Raw genomic sequence first — 19,546 nt, 5'->3', positions numbered from 1 at the left:
CCCCCCAGCCCGGCTCCTCGGCCCGCCCCCTCGATGCTGTTTCATTTCTCCTTCTCCGCCCCCGACCTCGTCAGAGGCGAAGGCCCTTCCCGCTGCAGCTCCCGGTTCTCTGCTCACCTCCCAGGTGGAGCTCGTGGGTGCTCAGGGGGGTGGAAGGTTGCCCCGGGAGCGGGTGGGGGGGGGGTGAGGCCCCTGTTCCTCCGCCAGCCTGCCCCGCCTCACGCAGAGAATCAGGAAAGTGTATGTTAAAACTTCAAACTGAGGTTAGTTGCCTTCTGGTAAATTGAGGTTTTGAAATTTTCATTAGTCAGAATTATCTGAGATGGTATACAAACTGAAAATTGGTATTATTAAAAACAATGTTCATGAAAAATCATTTCTCAGGATTTATCAAGAATGCATAGGCACAGTGCAAGCATTACACAGTGTGCACCAGACCCACTCTTTCCATCTTTCTATTTGAGTAGATCATAGGCTCAGCAATTCATGGTTACAACAAACAGTGCAGAATCAGTCGTCATGGTTGCTGATAGATATTTTAAGAATTAATCTATAAGTGGCAAAATTTAAAATATATATATTAAATAGCTGACACAAGAATTATTCTTCGAGAGAGAAAGAATTATATTAGTTTAGGAAAATATCCTGCTGACCCATTTAGATGGAAAAATTTAGGTCAGAAGGAAAAAGAAGAAAAGCAGGACTAAATTTCTTTGCATGAAAAAATGCAAGAAATTTGGAGAAGGGGGTGTTCCTTAAGAATGGAGGAATAATGAAGAAGGATAAAGAGAAACCATATAGCAAATACATTGAAAGTTACAAGAAATAGCCAAGTTGGATTTTTTGTTTCCCTTTAAACAGAACAGTGTTTAATGCAATTTAAAGCTGTCTGAGATATAAACTTTTTTTTATCTCTCCAAACATTCAGTGAAGTCTGCTATGCTCTAAATTAAGTGTACTTTTCATTTTAATGTCTTCTGAATTCTTCTATTTTTCACGTATACATTGACATTCATAAATAATGGAACAATAATATGCAAGTACCTTCTGAACTCTTTAACATTTAGTATCTCATTTAATCTTCAGAATAATTTTATAAAATAGGTACTGTTATTAAATCCATTTTACAGATGAGGAAGCTGAATTCTAGAGAGGCTAAATAACTTACCTAGAATGATATGCTAGTAAGGGATGTAGCCAGGATTCAAACGCCAGACCTCACGCTCTTAAACTTTACTAGTTCCAACTTATGTTCAGAGCTAAATGAGTTCATCCTTCCATAGATACACACATAAAATACATCCTAGTCTCTTTATTTAAATAGGATAGGAATATCAAAATATGAGGAATATTCAAAATATGGGTAATATTGTCATACTACTATCATTTTCAAAATATTTTGAAATCACAAAAAGTAAAAACTTAATAATAATAATCAATTTTGGCTATTGAATTCCCATCCAGTATTTCTACTTCTACCATATTATCATCCTTGAAGAGTTAATCACTGATTAGTTTATTATTATTTATTATTAATTAAGTAAAAACTAATTATTAGTTAAGTACTAAAATATAATCTCTATACTAGTTTTTAAAATACAGCCATAAGTTTCTTAATACTCCTCCCTCCAAAAGGTGGAGGCTAATTCCGTTCCCCTGAAGGGTGGGCTGGACTGTGAGCCACCTAGGAAGTGGATCCTGTAGTCTCAGTCAAGCCTTCAAATGACTGCAGCCCTAACCTTGACTGCAACCTCATGAGAGACCTCAAGACAAATCCACCCAGCTAAGGCACTCCCCATTTCCTAGGCCCACAGAAACTATGTAAGATAGTAAATAATTATTGTTTTAAGTCATCTAAGTTTAGGATAATTTGTAGAGTAGCAATAGTTAATTAATACAGTCCCTATGTCAGTGATTATCAAAATGTGGTCCAAGACCAGCAGCATCAGCATTTCCTAGGTACTTGTTAAAAAATGCAAATTCTCAGGCTCCACACTAGACTTACTGAATCAGGACCTCTGGGGTTGAGGAGCAGCAATTTATATTCTAACAAACCCTCTAGATGGTTCTAATGAACACTCACACTAAAGTTTGAGAACCATTATGCTAAGCCTTCAGTAGTTTGACTAACAATTTATCTCAAACCTCCTTAATACCAGCCCCAACTCCTACTTCCCCAGAAATCTGTGTTTATTCTTGGAATATAGTATAATATTTTAGCATCAGATTGTAAACAAGCCTCTTTGTCATGACAAAATGTCAATTCTGAAAGGGTAGGACTGCCTATCTCCACATTGTGCCCAGCACACAGCAAATGTTCAATAAATATTAGTTGGATAAATATACAAATGACTAAATATATACCTTGCTTGGTAAAGAGTAAAGTGAAGTCTTATCTTTTTTCTTTTATCGTCACTTGAATTCTTTCAAAGTGACTTCAGCTAAGAACATCTGCTGTTATGGTATCCATGGAGGTGAGAGTACATAAAAGTATAGATTAAAATGACTAAGTAGTATATAAAAGTATAGATTAAAATGACTAAGACTAATTTCATCACATATGCTCACTTAGGTGGTTTGTGGAGTTGTCCAACACAAACTGATAATCCATCAATTATCAGTCATCAACAATATGATCCCCCAGTGGATACTTATAAGGGGCTGTTTGAATACCAAAAGAGGATTTGAGGAGCCTGGCAAATGCCAACATTTGCCTAGCATTGTTCTTATCATTCTTTTCTAAAACATGTATTATTAGAATATAGTAACTCCAGGTGCCTATAGGAATATATAAAAACTAACAGGTAGTGATAAGAAGCCCTCAAAATAAGATAACTTGCTGAGTTCATAACACTAATTCTATAGCATTTTTATATAGTTAAATGAAAAAAAAGTTATATTCAAATAATTTTGGGTTACAAAGTTAAACAACTTTCATTCCTACTGGACTTATCACAGCTTTTGAAATTCTAATGTGAAATGTGAGTTTCCAAGAGGTGAATGTAGTGAGCAAGCCTCGTACATACAGCAGAGGACCTTTTGGAAGAGCAGCTTATAAAGCTAATACTTCAGAAAACACTGCCCAAACGTAAATCTTTAACAATTTCTTTACTTACTTGAGTTTGAAATTTGAAATATATTGTTTGATTTATAAAGCATCTTTTCTAGTGATAGTTAAATCATTTAAATCACTATTTCATATAATTTCTATAAACTTTACTCAAAACCCATTCTCATCTCCATATGTTATTATATAGTCATTGATATTATGATTGTATACAAAGTAATTTTTTTATTATAAAGTACAATTTGGTTGTGAAAATGACATGCCCCAAATCACGTTTTCTCTTTATATTATTAATTTAAATAAAAACCATATAGAAATATTTTAATAGCTATAACAGCTCAAAGGAATAATTTTATGAAATGATTGTAATAGTTAAATCCTTTGAGGGTATACTACTAATCTAATTGTACTAATAATACACTAGGGCAATGATTTCCAACTATACTGTATTTCAACTTCTATCTGCAGCCTACACGTTATAGGTTGTCAGCCTCCTTCTGAGAGCAAATATGTCTTCCCCACCCAGAGATGAGTCATGGAACCAGTGTATTAGTCAGTAACCCATTGCCGTAGGCCATGATTAATTGGGCCAGATTTGGATACTACACTAAAGCTTATCCAATCAGATTCACTTTCCAGGAAGTTGTATTTAGGATTAAACCATTCTAATTTGTCTCTGCTGGTGGTAAAAACTGAGTCTATATAAATTTGGGAACTTTGGGGGTGACTATTTAGATGAAAAAGAAAAAATCAATCTGCAGAAAAAAACAATAAAACATATACACCAAACAAAGTGTGTATGATCTTAGAAAAGTGCTTCATAATTATCTATTTTATAATAGCATGCCTCTTGTTTATAACGGATACTTTGCAGATTTAACAAAGAAAGGCCCTTCAGTTTGCTCACAACTTACCTGAAATAAAACAATATGATTACAAAGTAGTAGGTAAACTGTGAGTCACAGAATTATACTTAGATACTTCTAGCTTAACATAAATAAAAATAAGTAAACAAATAAAAATACATTTGCCTAGCATTCTCCATTCTCCAAGGTCAAGGTTTCAAAGATCCTTTACCCACATCTAAAGCAATGGCTCTATTTTTGTAGATGGCTTTTGTGGCTGAGCCACAAAAGAACTCACACACTGCTCTCTGACCCTCTATGGGCAGATATGATTATAGGTAATGGGCCCTTTGTAAGGAAAAACTCACTTCTGTGTGCTTCTCCTTTACTCTCACACTGCTATCACACTCACAATACTTCTGACACCAGATGTGTGGAGTTTTTTTGTTTTGTTTTTTTTTTCCCTCACATCAAGCAGTTTTCTGTGACCCCAGCTGGGTGTCCTACAATTCAATTCAATTCTGACACTAACTAGAATTAGTGCAGACCCTGCAGGTTAAGTGGTCAGTCCTACAATACTGCCCCCAATTTTAGATGCCAATTTTAAGTAGTAGGTTTCCAGGTTGCCCACAACTTCCGTCCAACTTAGCTACAAAGTAGAGGTTCCCATGACCCCTCTCCTCAGATTCAATCATTTGCTAGAATAGCTCAAAGAATTCAGAGAAACATATAGGTCTACAAATATAATAAAGGATATGATAAAAGGATACAGATGAACAGATAAAGAGATACATAGGATAAGATCTGGGAAGGTCTCAAGCACAGGAGATTCGATCTCCATGAAGACATACCACCTTCCAGCAGAAATGTGTTCACCAATCTAGAATCTCCATGAACCCTCTACTATAGGGGTTGTTATAGAGGCTTCATCACATAGGTATGATGGAATATTACCTATTTCCAGCCTTTCTCCTATCTCTAAAGAATGAAGGGTAGTGCTGAAAGTCTCAAACTTTTAATCATGACTTGGTCTTTTTGGTGACCAGCCTCCACCCAGGAGCCTACCTGGAGTCAACTCATTAGAACAAGGCATTCCTATGACCCAGGAAATTCCAAGGACTTTAGGAGTTCTGTGTTGGCCATTCCTATTGCTCAGGAGATTACAAAGGTCTCTGTGTCAGAAACTAGGGTTAAAGATAAATGTTAGGACAAAAAGATTCTCCCAGCACCCCTATTTACAGGGGTTTCAAGAGCTGTGCGTCAGGAATGAGGGTGGGGGTTAGAGATCAATATATTTTTTATTACTTACAGCCATGCCAGAACAACTCCCACAATCTTATGAACTGCCTATGACTGATATGACCCACAGAGAAAGCTAAAGTTAAAACCTAGGACATTCTTTGCCCTAGAAGGGGTGGATATTGAAAGTATAAATGACTCAATGTCTGAGATTTCAACTCTTCCTGATTCATTAGAGTATGATAACCGTTTGGGTTTTTTTTTTTAAAAATCAAACAATTCGTTTGAAAGACAAAATATTCAGTGAGTGATCTGTGGATGGAAATCTGTGTTAAGATATCTAAATATAATAATTTTTGTTTACCTTTCTCATTAGTTCAATGGGACTGCACTATGATATGAGAATTAACTTCTAAAATGTTGTTTTAGTAACTTAACACAACCTGTTTAATTCTTCCCACACTAAAGATGAAAGGGGGAACACAGGAGATTTCAATCCTATCACTAAGTCACTAAGAAACCCAGGCTGTAGAAACTCCATCTTAACACAGAGTTTCATGATCATCACAGCAAGGGAACACCATAGACAGCAGACAGGCCCTTACCCTTCCCACCTCTGGTTGACACGTAGCACTTCTGCTCAGATTTCATTAGCCAAAACATGTGACATAGTCCACCTAACTTCACAGGGGGTGAGACTTTCAATCCTTCTATTGCCTGGAAGTAGATTGGAATACTTGTGAATACATTACGACATATTTTGCATTTGAGCACCTGACAATTCACATTTCTTAGTAAGAAGCAGGAAAACACTCAGACTCATACAGTTTCCTCTCACTTAAAGTTCAATTCTGGCCCAAGTATTTCTACTCATACCCAGCACCTCAAGCATTTCTGAGCTAGCTTCTTATGATACAGAATTCACTATGGGATTCTAGGATTTTAGCACAGGCAGTAGCAATCTTTCAAAAATCAGGGGAAGACAATTTGTGTAAGTAAGGGAAAGAGTGAGGAGTTGAACATCTCCTATCTCTGAAGTTCATCAGTTTGACATCTTTAGAGTACAGGGGACTTAAAAAACTCTATAATTTAAAAAGCAATGTATGCTCAGAAATTTTTAAAAAGAAAAAAATTAAGACAATTAAAAGTACTCCTTTATACTAGCTGGAAATATCAACTTCTTATTATAGAGAATTTTAAAACATATGCAAAAGTATCTAAGTATTTAATAATGATGCAATGGGAATTCATCTGCATCAATATTTGTGCAAATCTCTATTTATCAGATTGGATTACCACAAATATATTAACAATCAAAAAGTGCAGAAAAATTTCAAGTCCTTAAAGCATATTGCTAACTTGTAAAATCCATGAGGTCAGGAACTATCTTATTTGCTGCTGGGTCAGCAGAGCCAGAGAAGTGACTAGCGCGTAGTAGACATTCACTAAGAATATGCCAAATGAATGAATGAATATCTTACCAAGGGGCTTTCCAAAATAAACTGTACTTTCAAGTACAATTATTCCCACAGAAAGTTAAGTCTATCACTTGTCACCATCTTGGTCTGATTATTTAACTAATTTATTTCTTCCTAATACTTAGTAAAGGAATGGGTATGTTTAATGAGAGTTATTTCCAGGTAAGTAGTAGATGGGAGAAGGATACAAATTTACCTTTCCCTCCAATTCCACTCAAAATTTCCCTGGGACTTTAGGATTCAATAATTTTTGTTAACTTTACAGCAAGAAAAAAATATATACTCAATAGGTTGAAAATATTTATATTTTCCTAAAGCCTGGGTAGGGAACAGGTGCTTATAGGTGAACATAAGTAATGAAAGTAACTGGTGTGTGTGTGTGTGTGTGTGTGTGCACATGCGCTTGCTAATGGCTACAAAAACACCAATTACATTTTGTCTTAGATTAAAAATTGTTCATTTTCTTCAAATTAATCCATATCCAAAATGCATATATTGCTTCCCACACAGTACTGTGATCCCAGAACAGTCTTTAACAAAATCTTTAGCCTGCCTGGCTCACTTTCTCTAATACAAACGAAGTATACATGTAGTAGTTTGTTATCGAGCTTCTCTATCTCAGTTCCTAAATTAAGGCCTTTCAGAGAGCTTTTAATAATATAGTCCCATGCTTCTAGAATTACAGGCAAAGTTAAAAATCATTCCTCCTTTGCCTTTCAACAAATTTCAGTTCTCTCCTCTGTGTGCATATAAATTCTATTAATGCTAATGGAGGCGATGCACGTGCATACGGCATGAAATATATCTCTAAATCACACTTTAATCTTTAGCTACATAACTCTGGCGCTTGTTCAAATGATACATGTGCCTCAAATACACTCTATATGTCTGTTATTTCTCATCTGAATATTAAAATTTATTCATGTATTTTGAGTAGCTATTACAACATTTTGGCCAAAAAAATCTCTTACTATTGTTGTACATGTGTTGAGTTTAAACTGAGTGCTAGATGAGACCATAAACATTCCTGATTTATTATTATGCAATTAGAATGTAAATTCGATTCCTGACCAGGTTATATTTATTTTTAAAAATGAAAATTTTCTGTTGTTTTCCACCTGGTTCAACATATGTAGTAAAAAGAAAACATAATGCAAACAAAATAAATATATGTAACCTGGTTGCTTGTTTCTGTACTGAATCATGGTTATCATTACATAATAAAAAAACATTTTAATGGGTGCATTAAAAAAAAAAAACTAGTTAAAGGACATCATATTTGGTTTATTTACAACAACAGTATTTTATTAACCACATTAACTTCTTAAAGTGACCAGCTAATTTTACATCATTTTTATGCAATCCTAATTAATGTTCATGTAACCGTATCATTAGCCCTTTCTCAAGAGGATCTTCACATTTTTTATTTCATATTCCACTTTCCCGACAATTTTTCACCAAAAGGTGAAAAAAAGGAAGACAATCCAAAAAAAAAAAAAAAAAAATAGAGCAAAGCCAAAATTCATATCATTTGAGCTGAGGATAAATAATAATTCTTCTTCATAACTGACCTCCTATTCTGGAGCCATATTCCTTTGGACAAGAGCAACTTGCCACTTAAATGTAATTCTGTCTATCTTCATCTTGAGCTGTGAATATTCAGTTAATGCAAAGTTCAAAGTCCTTGTCAGGATTGTTTTTCACCTTCCTTCAGTCATCTTCTTTCCCCTTCATCTTCCTGAGAAGAGTAAAGGCAGGTGAAGCTTTCATATTCTCAGGCTCTAGTTTAAGGGAGCTCCCCTGTAGTGCTGCAGGTTTTGTCAATCCTTTTGGATGCCTTCCCAAAAGACTCTGGCCTTAACCAAAGTCTTTAGGCATAAAATCCACCTTCTGCAAAAACTTCAGATTATATGGAATTTGCACATAATATCAGATCCTTCACCTAGCCTCATTCTTCACCCATCTAATCTCTTACACAATGAGTGACCCATTGGCTGTGGCTTCATCTCAATTTCAGGATTCCCTAAAAAACTTTCAATTTCTTTTTTTGTTTTTTAAGATTTCATTTATTTATTCATGAGAGACACACAAAGAGAGGCAGGGACATAAGCAGAGGGAGAAGCAGGCTCCCTGTGGGGAACCTGATGCGGTTCTGATCCCAGAACCCTAGGATCATGCCCTGAGCCAAAGGCAGACGCTCAACCACTGAGAGCCACTCAGGCATCCCAAAAACTTAAGATTTCCTAGGCTATCTTGAAAAAGTAGAATTAAGGGTCCCTTCACTAGGACTTTGGGTGTTTCTATCACCCTAATTTCCACAGTAACCCTCCCTAAATTTAAACCTCAATGTAGGGAACCAGAATATTAATCTCTGATTTACCAGCTACCTTTCTCTCTCTCCCCTTCCCAATGAAATAATTTTCTACTTCCTCTTCTTGTCACAACAGAACTATTGCTAAAGTATACATATCTTCCCTATTCCATGACATTTACCTTCTCCTCTCTTCTTCCTTGGTAAAATAATCCTGACTTTTTTCAAGTATGGGTCAGAGGTGTGTTTCAGAGGAACCTGAGCTTCTCTCCATCTTGAGTATTATTTGGATTAAGGGAACCCTGGTAATTCCATTACTCTGGCTTACTTAGTTTAGGAATGACATGCTATGCAATATGGTCACTGTGATGTAATGAGAATTGTGCTGGGGGTTTCTGGGAAAGGGTTCCTTTCTTAAAGAGGGATATGAATATGGATGTCTTTTCCTATACAGCCTTTGGATGTTTCTGAGGCATGAGATCTGGAACTGGTGAAGTCAGTTATCTTGTACCTAAGGAGAGAGTAGTCAACATAATACAAATTGCAGCTCAGAATAAGGATAGGAAACTCTGGTCCTTAATAATGTCATTGAGCCATTGAACTAGACACCCTACCCACTAATCAACCATCTCAAGGTTTCTTTTTATGTGTGAGAATATTTCTTCATGGTTAAACATTTCTAGTTGGCTTTCTATTACTAATTGATTATATCTTCCATATCAGAAGGGCCACAGGGAGACAAAACAGAGGCCAGATAAAGGAAACTATATGGAAATACAATATAAAAATATTATTCCCGTAACAAATATATAACGTCTCTTACCAAGTGCTGTAAGAACTATGTAGTATCACTTCACAACAATTCACTTTGAAGGGGCTCAACTACAAAAGAGTTATTGGTGAAATCAGGTTCCTACCCAGGAGCAATGAGTCCTAATCAGCTATTTGGACAGTACTGAGGCTGGACTAAATTTAGCCGGCATTCATAAAGAGTGCCCAAAGTGCCATTAATCCCCCTTTGATGGCATCTTTGATAGAACCCCAGATGTCCACAGTGCTTGAAAGAGAACTCCAGAGAGTTGTTAATCACTCAGATGAAAAAAGGCAGGAGGTAACTCTGATTTTTTCAGACACTGCCCTTCATTTTTTGGTCTGTACTTTTACCAAATTTAAGGAATTGATGAGTTCTACAAAGATTTCACTTAAAAAAACAACAAGACAAAAATCTCTCTTCCCTACTGTCATATCCTGCTTCCCAGAGGCTCTTTAAATTGAATCTTATGGTGTTCAATCCAATCTTTCAATAACGATAATCTATTTGTTTGCTAAGACTGATATAACAAAGTATCATAGCCTGGGTGGCTTACGTAACTCATTTATTTTCTCACAGTTTTAAAGGCTAGAAGATCCAAAATCAAAGTGTCAGCATGTTTGGTTTCTCCTAAGGCATTTCTCCTTGGCTTGCAGACATCCACCTTCTCTGTGTGCCATCTGTGAGAAGGAAATGCTGTGTCCACACATGGTCTTTTTTTCTGTGCCCATGCAGCCTTTGTGTATGTCACTGTATGTCTTAATCTCTTCTTCTTTTTTTTTTTTTCTAAAGGTTTTATTTATCTATTCATGAGAGATGCATAGAGAGAGGCGGAGACACAGGCAGAGGGAGAAACAGGCTCCATGCAGGGAGCCTGATGTGGGACTTGATCCTGGGACTCCAGGATCACGCCCTGGACTGAAGGCAGGTGCTAAACCGCTGAGCCACCCAGGGATCTCCAATCTCTTCTTTTTATAAAGACACCAGTCAGATTAGATTGGGGCCCACCCTAAGAGTCTCATTTTGACATAATTACCTCTTTAAAGGCATGTGCCTGAATCTTCACATACAGTCACAATGTAAAGTACTGGAGCTTAGGGCTTCAACATATGAATTTATGGGGGCACACAGTTCAGTCCATAACAGATAACATAAAATGAAAATATTTATATAGTAGCTACTTTATAAAGTATGTTGATGTTCTAAGCTCACATTTATATTATCCTCATAATAACTATGTGATATAGTGTTATTATGATCTCTCTCTTACATATAAATACTGATGCACAGTAATTTGCCCAAGATCATACTTCTGGAAAGTAGCAGAGCTATGAATCAAACCTAGGTAGTCTGGGCTCAGTTTATGCTCTTAATACTAAAGTTTGCTCCATTCTTACATTACTAGTTCTATCTATAGAAGATAAACATTTATTTTCTCTAATTCCACCATATATGCTTATATGAGCATATATACACATATATACAACACACATTTCCTTAATCCTCCCAATATTATTTCATAAATTTTGGTTAGATCAATATTCAATGTCTGCACTTTATGATGTGTTTTTTTGGAGTCCATCAATAAGGAACATTATTACTACTTTTTTTTTTGCATAGATTTTCATTTCCCTGGAATTAATAATGGTCTTGTTTTTACTTTTGTTTATTTAAACCCCAATTCTCTGAAAATTGTCAAATCTCTTCAATTTTTTATTCATATTAGGTATTCTAGTAATTTCATCTTCTTGAATAATTTCTGCCAGACTCTTCTTACCTGCTGCCATCTGAACTGGCCACTCTCTAAGCCTAGAGCACAGCTACCATCTTGGTATTGCCCTTAAATCCACATCAGAGATTCTGTTTTGCTTCTGTGTTGCTGGTTCTTTCATGGACATCAGATTTTTATGTTTATTATTTATACTCCCTCCTTTTAGGGAAGTATATCTTCCAGGAGCTTCCAGAAAAGACAAGTGAAGAGGTAAATATTTTGAGAACTTTTAGGTCTGCAAATGTTTTTATTCCACTTCACACTTCATTAATAGTTTAGCTAGGTATAAAGTATTACCCAGGAAGTCATTTTTCTTCACCATTTTAAACCTATTGATCTCCAGTCTTCAAGCTTCCAATGTGGTAAGAAGTCATCCTGATTTATAATACTTTTCATGTGGCCTACCTATTCTCTCTGGAAGTTTATAGAATCTTCTTTTTGCTCCTCAGTATTCTGAAATTTTGCTATGAGGTGTCCTATATACATAATTGGGCCAAGCACTCAACCTTGAAACGAGTTCTTAAGTTCTGTGAAACGTTATTGGATTATTTTACTGATGATTGCTTTCCCATTATCCTTCCCATGACACCCACTTCTGTTCTCTCCTTCTGAAACTTTTATTCAGATGCCAGATAATTAGAATGACCTTCAAAACATCTTTTCTTTCCTCTTTGTCTTTTTCTTCCACTTTCTGAGATTTTTCTCAACTTTATCTTCCAGCTTATGTACTCAATTCTTTTCACGTCTGCCATCATATATTTTCTTTAATTCCCAGAAGCTTTTTTATATTCTTTTAAGATTTCTTCTATGGTGTCTTGCTTTCTTTTTAATCTAATGGGTTTAGTATCTTATCTACCTGCAGTTATTAATCTTTTTCCCCCCACTTTTTTCTATTTATTTGTTTTGAATTCTGTTGTGAGCAGGGTTTCCTGAGACTGAGATTTAAAGGTGGATAGTTAACTGGGGAGTGCCTTCAAGAGCAGTACCTTTAAGTGACTAAGAAACTAAACTGTGATGCATTTGCAACAGCCGATCCCATAGGAAACTCTGGACCTGGGATGGCCTTTCAGAGGTGTTCCTGAGGCAAAGGAAACATATCTTTGTGCCCACAACTCAAATCCTGTATCTCAACCAGACTGGATATGGTCTGCTCTGGGGAAGAGATGGAAGCCCAGGATTAAGGAATACTCTACAGCCACTCAGCTGTGAGCCCTCAACTCAGCATAACAGCAGCTGGAGGAAAGAATGCCTCAGTCCTTGAAGGGCAGAAATGAGCAATGCAACACAGCATCTACTATACTCTTTATCTTTTATGATTAAAAACTCTCCTTGGTTACTTAGTAACCTTGTTTTTACATATTTAAAAGTGGAGGTACTAAAACGTTGTTTAAAAGCTCCTAGTTCATGCTAGCACTCATCAACCATGAGATTTACTGTAGGGTGTTTGGCTGGTCATTTCATTGGGTTCTCCAGATGTCTTTTCTCGTGACTGGTCGGATTTCATAATGAAGCATCTTCAGTGGAGATTGGATTTTAATCTGCACACCAAGTCAGAAAAGAGAGGCAAGGGAGAGGGTCTTGTTATTTGGTATACAAATGCTCAATTAATCAGCTTCGTTTTCATCAAGTTACTGTCCCTTTCCCCTCCTTCCCGGTACATTTCAATCCAGAGCGTTTTGTGGTGAGTTTTGTTTATTTTTTTTTTGTTGTGTTGTTCCCCCCCACTCCAGAAGCTAAACCTGAAGATTGGGGAAGAGAATTTGCCTGGTCATGCAACTGAGGACTTAACTGCTTCTTAAAGAAGCTGCCAAGCAATCCTATTTATAGCCCCACCTTCAATCTCAATTCCAGAGATACCTGGGAAAGCTAATTCCTGAACCTCTTGGACAATCTGCAGTGTGAAAGCTTCTCAGCATTTCCATCAGCAAAGAATTTGGCTTTTTAGGTCTGCTGAGTCAGTACCATTCATTCACCTGCTTTCCAGCTTCCAAACATTTGCTCTTTCTTCCTCTTTGGTTCTTTGTCCTTTCAAGTGTATGCCATTTAAAAAAAAAAAAAATCCCTTTATTGTCATCTTGGGGAGCAAAAGTGTGTCTTCTTAAGCTCTGGCTTATATATTCTCTTTCTCACTTTTAAAAATAGGTAAAATATTCTCATGGTTCTAAAGAAAATATGTCTATCTGTTCCTCAGCTATCCAGTTCCCCTTTTGCTTCCAATTCCAAGCAGGTGATCACTTTTTTAATCCTTTGTGTATCCTTCAAGAGCTTATGTACACAGAAAAATGAATATATTCTTATTCTTCCCTTTTTATGCATTATGTAACTTAAGACTATTTGGTACCTTGCAGTTTTCATTTAACATTGCTTGAAGCTCTTTGCATACCGGTATAAAGCTTGCTTGTTCTTCTTAACAGCTGTATAGTATTCTATTTAATCAACCTCCAACCAAAGGACATTTGCTTCCAATTTTTGTTATAATAAACCTATGAATAATCTTAAATATAATTTTACATGTGTACAAGTATATCCATAGGCTAAAGTTCAAAGAAGAAGTTGCTGAGCCAAGTGTTGTCTAGCATTTATAGTGTTGATAGATGTTATCAACTGCCCTCCATGGTAGTTGTACCAATTTTTAATCCCAACAGTGGAGAAATGTCTGGTTTATCTACTTGCCCCAAATCCCAGCATTTAACGGAGTTGATGAAATTGTATCTCAGTGCACTTTACCATGCATTTCTCTTAGTGTAAGTAAAACTTTTCATATGTCTAGGACACACTTTCATTTCATTTTGCTTAAGCCATATTCCTTTCTTCATAATGGAGAGTTAACACTTTTCTTTGGAGAGAAAAATGGTGTGTGTGTGTGTGTAAGCAGAAATTCAAAGGCATTATTACAACATTTGGAGCCAAGTGTATTATTATAGTATCTACAAAAAACATCTCTTACTATATCTAAAAAACCATGCGTTGATATTTACTAAGGACAATGGAAATTATTTGAAGGGTTATCTAGAGCAAGGTATTTCTCTTATAGAAAAGCATGTCTGACTAGAAGGCACACTAGCTCAAATTAGGAGCTCACTAGTCTAGGTTGAGGAAAGATGCTTAGAATAATGGTTAGTCCATATATAGGATGGTTAAAATAAGCTATGTTATTGTGGCAAAAATATTGGGGCAGAGTATAAGATATTACTCAAGTAATGTAATCACTCTTGGCCTTGATTTCCTGATCTGAAAAATGGGAATAGTATTATCTCCTCCACAGAATCTGTGAACTCTACTCACCACTGAGAATTATTACTGTAAATTACTTCTAATCAATAAAATTAAAAAGAAAGTAGTAATATGAGTCAGGTAAAAACAGCCAGAATATAGAAGTGGAATTACTTGAACAATAAAAAATATTAGGAAATATTAAGAGATATTAGTATGAATAAGATATGAATATGAATAAGAATAAGTAAGAATAAGATAGTAACTGATGCTAAGAAAACATATATAATCAGAAAGCACAAAATAGAATGTCCTCACAACTAGAAGTGAAGCAAAAATACAGATTTCCCAATTTTGTGACTATAAAACTTATCCATTTTGTGATTATGAGTATTATAATATTCATATACTATATGAATGAAAACATTTCATAAAAAATGTAAGCCTTTAAGCCCTAGACAAAAGCAAGTAGTTGGTAATAAAATAAACTGAATTGGCAAAATTTAGAAACGTGTTTTGTGAAAAGAGTTTCTCTGCTTTTATGTAGGTTTATCCTATAGATATTTTGAATAAATTATTCTCAGCTAAAGACTGAATTTATATTTTCATTTTTAGTCATTCTAAAAAAAGGTTAACAAAAAACCCTCATAACTTATATCTCGATTTTTATATCTTAATATATAATTAAAAATAAAAATTATAAGATGTGAAATACTGCTATGTAAAATATAACATTTTTTCAAATGTATGTATACTTCTAAAAAAATGAAAATTATTGTCATGTAACTGACATGTGAAATGCATGTTCTTCCTCAGATTTAATTTTTTAGTTGCAGCAATAGGTCCCCCTGGTGGAGGCTGAAAATATATTTTGTCCTATTTTTCTCTCCAAACCACTACTCTAATTTGAACAGATTAAGTACATTCTTTCTTGAAAAAAATGCGTAAGGAAAGGTTTAAGAGAAGAATGGGCTGATTAAAGATGGAGGTTAGAAGGCCTCTGGTTTGACTGTTATCTGTTCTACATGTAAATCTGTAGATAATTACCAGAATTAAATTCATAATTACCAGAATCAAAACCCCTCCCCCGAAAAAGAACACCCTCAAAACAAAGATTCAGTTACTAGATTAACAAAATTGAATATGCAACACAATAATGGTTTCAAAAATTAGATTCATAGAGGGGCACCTAGGTGGCTCAGTCGATTAAGGGTCTGACTCTTGGTTTTGGCTCAGATTGTGATCTCAGGGTGGTACAATTGACTACCCGCCCCCTACCAATCTTCTGCATGGGATTCTCTCTCTCTCCTTGCCACTTGCACTCTCTTGCTCTCTCTAAAACGAATAAATGAATCTTTAAAAAAAAATTAAGATTTGTAGATTATGTGAATCTAGCTAATGATTCCTTGTATCGGTCTGTATCTATTAATGCATTCAAGGCAAATGGGTCCTTAGGCTCTAAAGCACCATCAGATGCAGGGATGAAACAGGTCTCAAAATGAAACTAGAACCAACTATTCCCAATCAATTCCATCAGTAGATACTAACCCACAATCACCTTAGAACAGTCTAGAACTCAGATTTCATTCTGTGCCCTTTTGAAAACTGAGGTCAAGCAGCATCAGTACCAGGGCAAAAATAGAAATTTAGAGGATTCTGTCTTTCTTTAGCTGTTCCCCACATGCTAGATATCCTGGATACTCCAGAACATCCAAGATCAGATTATAAGCCTATAAATCACTTGAACACACAAACTGATAACTATTCAGCAGTCCTTTGCTATCAGTCTCTCTCTGCTACTCATTATTTTAACTCCTGCCTGGTTCTCTCACAGCACTCCTAAATTTCTGGCTTCCTTGAGGCCTAGGAACCACTGAGCAGCTACTGATATAGTATATTCCTCGATGCTTATTCCCTAAAATCCTAAACCACACTTCAGGATACGTCATACAATATAACAATCGTAGTTTCCTTTAATTTCATGTTTCTAGGTTTTCTTTAGAAAATAGAATATGGAGTATGTCATTAGGCAAATAAAGAGTATGTGAATTAACTAGCACTTCAGAAACTTCTACATGGATACTCTAAGTCGTATTCTAAATCACGCTCTCTTTTATCTTTCCGTCCTCACTCATCTTTAACCTTGGTCTGGATTCCTGGATCCAGTTTCTTGACTATGTAGGAATTTTAACTAGATTAACAACTCTAAGGCATAGCAAGGGATTGGCATTTTCCCTTTCCTACCGTGCTGGGACCTGGGGGAGGGGAGGGGAGTGCTGAAGAATGAGGAGGGGTTGCTATAGGTTCTGTCCCCACTTTAATGAGAGATACTTCTCAGTTAATTTAGCACTTCTCTAATCCCAGGGAGACAAGGGAAGAAGGGGAGAACAAACATGGTAAAAAGGCAGCAATCTGTGATGGAAACATGTCTTGTCCAAAGTCTCTGGTGTGAATTAGCCACAGTTAATCTCAGGGTTCAAATGTACCTCCAAATAACTGAAGTTGACTTCAATTTATCTCTTCTTCCTTCTATGTGGTTTGTGATCTATTGTTTCCAACTTAATAATCTTATTGTATTTATCTAAGGAAATTTGCTATAGATCCTTCTATGGAAAAAGACGAAAAAAATTTTATAAAATAGAAACAAAGAACTTTCAGTAAAGATCTGCCTCTTTTTTTTTTTTAACATGAATTAATTTTTAGAAGTGAAGACCCTAATAGCTGATAAAAATCAAGATTAGTTTAAGATAAATTTAAAATGTCCGTGACCATAATAGCTTAGTAGAAATTATGATTTTTAAGCTTATTTTGACCAAATGGAATTAGTTAACAGTATTATTTCGATGAAATGTTAACGGTATATGATTTATAGGTTTATAGAATTCTCTACTTTGAGATACCTCAGGCATATATTTCCTTCAAAAAGACTTAACACGAGATCCCTGGGTGGCGCAGCGGTTTGGCGCCTGCCTTTGGCCCAGGGCGCGATCCTGGAGACCCGGGATCGAATCCCACATCGGGCTCCCGGTGCATGGAGCCTGCTTCTCCCTCTGCCTGTGTCTCTGCGCCTCTCTCTCTCTCTGTGACTATCATAAATAAATAAAAATTTTAAAAAAAATTATTAAAAAAAAAAAAAAAAAGACTTAACACTTGGCTTACTTATCTGGTTATGAATACTCCAGAAACTAATGTGAGTTTAGAATTTACTCCCAAGCATATCCTAGCTACTTGGGTCTGGGTACACTCGAGAGTTCCCAAGAGGCCTTGCAAATTCCAGAATTTCCAGGTTAAGATCGCAGAACTATACCACCTTGGCCCATAGTCCAATAATCCCAACTACAGGATAAGTATAATTATAACAATTTTTTTTAATTTTGCAATTCAAAAAACATTTTCATAATCTATTTTTCCAAAACCAACTGGATACTAAATTTTCTAATTTCTAATTTCCCGGTTTCATATTTTAATCTTTGCAATAGCAGTGAAACCAACCTGTTAGATTTGAAGTTTTCCTTCATAAAGAAAAATTTTAGAACTCAAATTTTGCTTCCCCCCCCCCGCTTTAAGTGAGTTGTTTTTATTGCCAGTGTTGAATAATGTCCCACTATCCCTTAGGACTTAGATTAACAACAATTATCTCCCGGCAAGACTGGTATAGAAAAGGTCCCCTGGAAAGTCTAGTTTAGGGCCAGCTATTTCAGGTTTAATTGAACATTTTATTTTAATGGAAAGTGAAAAAAGGAAAATGTAGATCTTGCTTAAAGTATGGTTAAGTCTACCTGCTTGGCAGGGACTTTAAATGCATGAACTTTCAAGACAAGCAAATGCGTATTTTCTAATGAAAGATTGCTCCTCAGTAGGCCAACCCCAAATCTTTAACCTGCTGTTAAATTTAAGGAGGTCCTCAATGATAGGGAATATGATTTGGAAATATTTTTATCACTTAGCATTTAGCTGATGTATGTTGAGTGATTTTTACTCTAAAGAGCCATCGATCAGGAGTAGGCCTGCATCAGTAAGTCAGCAGAATTTATGTTCTACAACAGTACACGTTACCTAGCTGTCAGGTTTACATGGACCTTTTGGAAGACCTCGGGGATATAGAGTCTATCCTAATGCCATACAGTGAAAATGATCGCTCTTTTCAGAGAACACAGTGGTGTGTTGGACAAATGTTACAAGCATATTAAAAGTAGAAATGTCGGACTCCAGGGATTCCATTAAGTATCCTTATTTCTTTCATTATAGAATAAAAACCCACTTTAAAATATTTTTAATTAAGTATAAAATGGAAGTAACCCTGCTGATCTTTGATTCTATAAAATGTCAGTAATCTTCCTAAAATTATCATATAACAAAAAAAATCTTACATATTCTCAGATTAGCACAAGACATACAGGTTTTCCAGAGTTCTGAAGAAAAGGGTAATTTGGATTTTTGTCGGTAATTAGATAATATTATTAATAGCTCACTTAATATTTAGAGTACACCTCTCAGAGGTAACTCTAACAAAAAATATATTATCAGGCAGCCTGGGTGCCTCAGTGGTTTAGCGCCACATTCAGCCCGGGGCATGATCCTGCAGACCCGGGATCGAGTCTCACGTTGGGCTCCTTGCATGGAGCCTGCTTCTCCCTCAGCCTGGGTCCCTGCCTCTGTGTGTCTCTCATGAATAAATAAAATCCGAGATTTGGTTTTCCTAGTTTTCTTTTTTAAAGATTTTATTTATTTATTAGAGACAGAGAGAGAGGCAGAGACGCAGGCAGAGGGAGAAGCAGGCTCCATGCAGGGAGCCCGACGTGGGACTCGAT

General features: G+C 35.9%; 2 long non-coding RNA genes across 2 annotated transcripts in view; one reads left to right on the top strand and one right to left on the bottom strand.

Moving 5' to 3' along the window:
- The window catches only part of LOC112654143 (uncharacterized), a 54,709-nt gene that overhangs the window by 13,857 nt on the left and 21,306 nt on the right, over positions 1-19,546 (top strand). The window lies entirely within an intron of this gene.
- LOC112654139 (uncharacterized) lies at positions 7,908-17,817 on the bottom strand. The gene is made up of 2 exons (XR_003132817.3): positions 9,123-17,817; positions 7,908-8,367 (listed from the first exon to the last, which is right to left on the bottom strand). It is a non-coding gene; the product is annotated as an uncharacterized LOC112654139 (long non-coding RNA).

This window comes from Canis lupus, chromosome 3 (assembly GCF_003254725.2).
Source record: "Canis lupus dingo isolate Sandy chromosome 3, ASM325472v2, whole genome shotgun sequence".
Taxonomy (NCBI): domain Eukaryota; kingdom Metazoa; phylum Chordata; class Mammalia; order Carnivora; family Canidae; genus Canis; species Canis lupus.
The sequence above is the reverse complement of the archived record's forward strand: the minus strand, read 5'-3'. Positions and strand labels throughout refer to the sequence as shown.